We start from the raw sequence: 6,276 nt of genomic DNA on the forward strand, positions 1-6,276 counted from the left end.
GCTGGGCTTTTAAAACATGGTACTCAGCCAGGCGCGGTGGCTCATGCCTGTAATCTCAGCACTTTGGGAGGCCAAGGCGGGTGGATAGCCTGAGGTCAGGAGTTCGAGACCATCCTGGCCTACATGATGATGAAACCCTGTCTCTACTAAAAACATAAACAATTAGCTGGGCGTGGTGGCGGGCACCTGTAATGCCAGCTACTTGGGAGGCTGAGGCAGGAGAATTGCTTGAACCCAGGAGGCAGAGGTTGCAGTGAGCTGAGATCATGCCCTTGTACTCCAGGCTGGGCAACAGAGCAAGACTCTGTAAAAAAAAAAAAAAAACAGAAAAACAAAACAAAACAAAACATGGTACTCCTCTCTACTACTGTCCATAGTTGAAGTTTTCTATAATGCAAAGTTTTTAAAAAATGCATTCCAGAAAAGTCCCATAAACACAGGCAGACAAGCATTCTGTTTGAAGTTATGTTGGTTTTTAGGCTCTTCTCGTTTTTATCATAGTTAGGAAACCCTGAGTATCCAAATCCTTCCTAAGTCTATGGGAACCTCTCAGAAATGCAACTCTAAATAATGTGCATGCAAGAACTAATAACAGCAAAGGAGAGCAAAGTACTTTTTCCTTTATTATTGGCTATACTAAGACCCCAGACTTGTTTATATGTTTATTAATTCATCAAAAATGCAAAAACGGTCATGGAGTACCATTATAGCAATAAGTACCACACTTTGTTATGAGTATCATTAAAATAATGTGAAAAGAGATACATTGTCTACACAGAACTTACACTCCAGTGGAAAGAAATATACATATATTACATAATTTCACAAACATATAATTACAAACTCTGAATAATTTATAAAGAAAAAGAATGAGATAAAGCAAGAGAGTGTCACACAGGAACCAGGTATAATTTGGGGGAGTTTGGAGTTGGCTTGAGGAAATGTATCTTAAGATGAAATAAGATGGTATATGGTATGTAAAGGACGAGGTTGAGGAGGGCAGAACAAATGTTTGAGAAACTCTAACAATATGAAAGAGAAGATGAGAATAAAATAACATGAAAATTACTACAGATTTAATAGAGAAAGCTTATGTAACAGCAAACAAGTTTAAAATCTTTCTAATTAGAATTTTATGAGGCCAGCATCATCCTGATACCAAAACCTGGCAGAGACACAACAAAATAAGAGAATTTTAGGTCAATATCCCTGATGAACATCAATGTGAAAATCCTCAATAAAATACTGGCAAACCAAATCCAGCAGCACATCAAAAAGCTTATCCACTACAATCAAGTTGGCTTCACCCCTGGGATGCAAGGCTGGTTCAATATATGGAAATCAATATATGTAATCCACCACATAAACAGAACCAATGACAAAAACCACATGATTATCTCAATAGACGCAACAAAGACCTTCGACAAAATTCAACAGCCCTTCATGCTAAAAACTCTCAATGAACTAGGTATTGATGGAACGTACCTCAAAATAGTAGGAGCTATTTATGACAAACCCACAGCCAATATCATACAGAATGGGCAAAAACTGGAAGCATTGCCTTTGAAAACTGGCACTAAACAAGGATGCCCCCTCTCACCACTCCTATTCAACACAGTATTGGAAGTTCTGGCCAGGGCAATCAGGCAAAAGAAAGAAATAACGGGTATTCAATTAGGAAAAGAGGAAGTCAAATTGTCTCTGTTTGCAGATGGATGATTGTATATTTAGAAAACCCCATCGTCTCAGCCCAAAATCTCCTTTAGCTGATAAGCAACTTCAGCAAAGTCTCAGGATGCAAAATCAATGTGCAAAAATCACAAGCATTCCTATAAACCAATAACAGACAAAAGGAGAGCCAAATCATGAGTGAACTCCCATTCACAATTACTACAAAGAGAATAAAATACCTAGGAATTCAACTTATAAGGGATGTGAAGGACTTCTTCAAGGAGAACTACAAACCAATGCTCAACGGAAAAAGGAGGACACAAACAAATGAAAGAACATTCCATGCTCATGGATTAGAAGAATCAATATCATGAAAATGGCCATACTGCCCAAGGTAATTTATAGATTCAATGCCATCCCCATCAAGCTACCACTGACTTTCTTCACAGAATTGGAAAAAACTACTTTAAATTTCACATGGAACTAAAAAAGAGCCCACATAGCCAAGACAAGACAAGCCTAAGCCAAAAGAGCAAAGCTGGAGGCATCATGCTACATTACTTTAAACTGTACTACAAGGCTACAGTAACCAAAACAGCATGGTACTGGTACTAAAACAGATATATAGACCACTGGAACAGGACAGAGTCCTCGGACATAACACCACACATCTACGATCATCTGATTTTTGACAAACCTGACAAAAACAAGAAATGGGGAAAGGATTCCCTATTAATAAATGGTGCTGGAAAACTAGCTAGCCATATGTAGAAAGCTGAAACTGGATCCCTTCCTTCCACCTTATACAAAAATTAACTCAAGATGGATTAAAGACTTAAACATAAAACCTAAAACCATAAAAACCCTAGAAGAAAACCTAGGCAATACCATTCAGGACATAGGCACGGGCAAAGACTTCATGACTAAAAACACCAAAAGCAATGGCAACAAAAGCCAAAATTGACAAATGGGATCTGATTAAACTAAAGAGCTTCTGCACAGCAAAAGAAACTATCGTCAGAGTGAACAGGTAACCTACAGAATGGGAGAAATTTTTTGCAATCTATCCATCTGACAAAGGGCTAATATCCAGAATCTACAAAGAAGTTAAACAAATTTACAAAAAAAAAAAAAATCATCAAAAAAAACCTCATCAAAAGGTGGGCAAAGGGTATGAACAGACACTTCTCAAAAGAAGACATTTATGGAGCCAACAAACATATGAAAAAATGCTCATCATCACTGGTCATCAGAGAAATGCTAATCAAAACCACAATGAGATACCATCCCACGCCAGTTAGAATGGTGATCATTAAAAAGTCAGGAAACAACAGATGCTGAACAGGATGTGGAGAAATAGGAACACTCTTACACTGTTGGTAGGAGTGTAAATTAGTTCAACCATTGTGGAAAACAGTGTGGCCATTCCTCAAGGATCTAGAACTAGAAATACCATTTGACCCAGCAATCCTATTACTGGGTATATACCCAAAGGATTATATATCATGCTACTATAAAGACACATGCACACGTGTGCTTATTGTGGCACTATTCACAATAGCAAAGACTCAGAACCAACCCAAATGTCCACCAATAATAGACTGGATAAAGAAAATGTGGCACATATACACCATGGAATACTATGCAGTCATATAAAAGGATGAGTTCGCATCCTTTGCAGGGACATGGATGAAGCTGGAAACCATCATTCTGAGCAAACTATCGCAAGGACAGAAAACCAAACACTGCATGTTCTCACCCATAAGTGGGAGTTGAACAATGAGAACACATGGACACAGGGAGGTGAACGTTACACACTGGGGCCTGTCGGGAAGTAAGAGGCTAGGGGAGGGACAGCATTAGGAGAAATACCTAATGTAAATGACGAGTTGGTGGGTGCAGCAAACCAATGTGGCACATGTATACCTATGTAACAAACCTGCATATTGTGCACTTGTACCCTGGAGCTTAAAGTATAATAATAATAATATATAGAATTCTTTTTTTTTTTTTGAGACGGAGTCTTACTCTGTTGCCCAGGCTGTAGTGCATTGGTGTGATCTCCGCTCACTGCAAGCTCTGCCTCCTGGGTTCACGCCATTCTCCTGCCTCAGCCTCCCCAGTAGCTGGGACTACAGGTGCCCGCCACCACACCGGCTAAGTTTTTGTATTTTTAGTAGAGACGTGGTTTCACCATGTTAGCAGGATGGTCTCGATCTCCTAACCTCGTGATCCGCCTGCCTCGGCTTCCCAAAGTGCTAGGATTACAGGCCTGAGCCACCGTGCCCGGCCAAAAAAGAATTCTTAATCTGTAAAAGTAATAATAGAATGCTACAAACAATTGGAAAATTTAATAGAAAGGTTGAAAATGTAATCAAGAAAATCTCACTGACATTTAAAAAGACATGGTTGAGCGCGGTGGTTCACACCTGCAATCCCGCACTTTGGGAGGCGAGGCAGGTGGATCATGAGGTCAGGAGATCGAGAACATCCTGGCTAACATGGTGAAACTCCGTCTCTACCAAAAAATACAAAAAATTAGCAAGGCATGGTGGTGGGCACATGTAGTCCCAGCTACTGGGGAGACTGAGGCAGGAGAATGGCATGAACCCAGGAGGCGGAGCTTGCAGTGAGCCAAGATAGTGCCACTGCACTCCAGCCTGTACAACAGAGTGAGAGAAAAAAAGAAAAAGACGAAGAAATGTAATATATGGTAGAAAGATAAACAGAGAATAGACCAAGGAAGTCCAACCTCAGGTTACAGAACTAGAGAGACCAACAGAGAAGATGAGGGAGAAAATTATCAAAACAAATAATAAGGGAAAAATTTCTAAATGTTAAAGACCCAATTCTTTACATAGAAAGGTATTGTCAGGTATTTATCAAAATTAATAAAGACTCATCTCGAAATAAATCATTTTCAAAATTTCAGAACCTCAAGGGTTAAAGAAACATCATAAAATATTCCAGTGAGGGAAACCAAAATGAAACTAACTGACAACAGACAGAACGTGGGACTCCCAGAAGCTTCTATTATTAAGATAATGAGAAAGGCCTTGAAGTTCTAATGGAAAATTATTTTTATTAAAATGTAGACCTTTCCAAAATCACAATCAGGCACATAGAAAGAATAAAAATACTGTTGGATATGAAAGGACATAAATTTTACCTACCACACATAGTTTTATTAGAAATTGACTAAGGATATTACTTAGCAAAGTGAAACTGTTAATCAGGAAATGGGAAGATAGGGAACCAGGAAACCGAATTTAATGCAGGACCTCACTGAAAAGGGATCCTACTATAGCAGTTTCTTGGCAAGCAAAGAATGTCTGATACATGAGTGATATTTAGAAAATGATGAACAATTTTTTTAACTTTTAGAATTAAGCTACGAGCAAGCCCAAGGACGCTTAGTGTTACAGCAGAATGTCAAAATTGTCAGCTTTGACAATATTGAAAAAAGGGTGCTGTACCTCATTTTGCCAAGTGGAAGCATAAAGTAGAGAGGAAATGTAGGGTAACAATATCAATAACTTTATCTTCTAAGAAGCAGAAAAGAGACATTGTCCATAGGTAAGGAAGAAGTCACAAAAATCACTATATTTAAATTACATATGTAACCAAAAGAATTAGGTAAGAAGGCTTATGAATTAAAGCAGGGTTTTAGAAATTGGACTATCATTCAGTCACAAAAATTCTTCAGCCTAACCCCCAGGGAGTTCTGAAGCTTGTAAGAGCCCTTCAGAGTTGGCCCAAATTAGGGAAAGGATTTAGGACCTTTATATCCCTACACTGACCAGTCATCATAGGTGGGTTCTCCCTGGAAGTGGAGTAAAATCCTATGAGGCAGCTTTCATCACCTAAGGCAATTCCAGGGGATGACTGACAGCTAAGGGCAGTCAGCCAGCAACATTCCCACCAATAAGAGAATAAATCCTTCAGTCCCAAAGGGAGTTAGGTAGGACAGAACAGCATCCACAATAGAAACGGTGTTCTAGTTTCTGGGAATACATATATATTCATGTGGAAGAAAACAAACAAATAAATGTATGTTTTTTTGTTTTTGTTGTTGTTGTTTTTGAGACAGAGTCTCACTCTGTCACCCAGGCTGCAGTGCAGTGGCGTGGTCTCAGCTTACTGCAACCTCCGCCTCCCGGGTTCAAGCGATTCTCCCACCTTAGCCTCCCGAGTAGCTGGGACTACAGGCATGTGCCACCACGCCCGGCTAATTTTTGTATTTTTAGTAGAGATGGGGTTTCACTATGTTGGCCAGGCTGATCTTGAACTCTTGACTTGGTGATCTGCCCGCCTCGGCCTCCCAAGTGCTAGGATTACAGGTGTGTACCATTGTGCCCGGCCCAGATAAATGTTTTTTAAAATTCATCATCTATTTTAAAATTTAAAATAGAACTACCACATGATCCAGCAATTTCACTCCTGGGTACATCTTCATAGAAAATGAAATCAGTGTATCAAAGAGATATCTGTACTCCCAAGTTCATCGCAGCACTACTCACAATGACCAAAAGATGGAATCAACCTAAGTGTCCATCAGCAGATGAGTGGAAAAAGAAACTGGTCTACATACACAATGGAATACTA

Source organism: Trachypithecus francoisi, unplaced genomic scaffold, assembly GCF_009764315.1.
Source record: "Trachypithecus francoisi isolate TF-2019V2 unplaced genomic scaffold, Tfra_2.0 Lachesis_group10, whole genome shotgun sequence".
Taxonomy (NCBI): Eukaryota; Metazoa; Chordata; class Mammalia; order Primates; family Cercopithecidae; genus Trachypithecus; species Trachypithecus francoisi.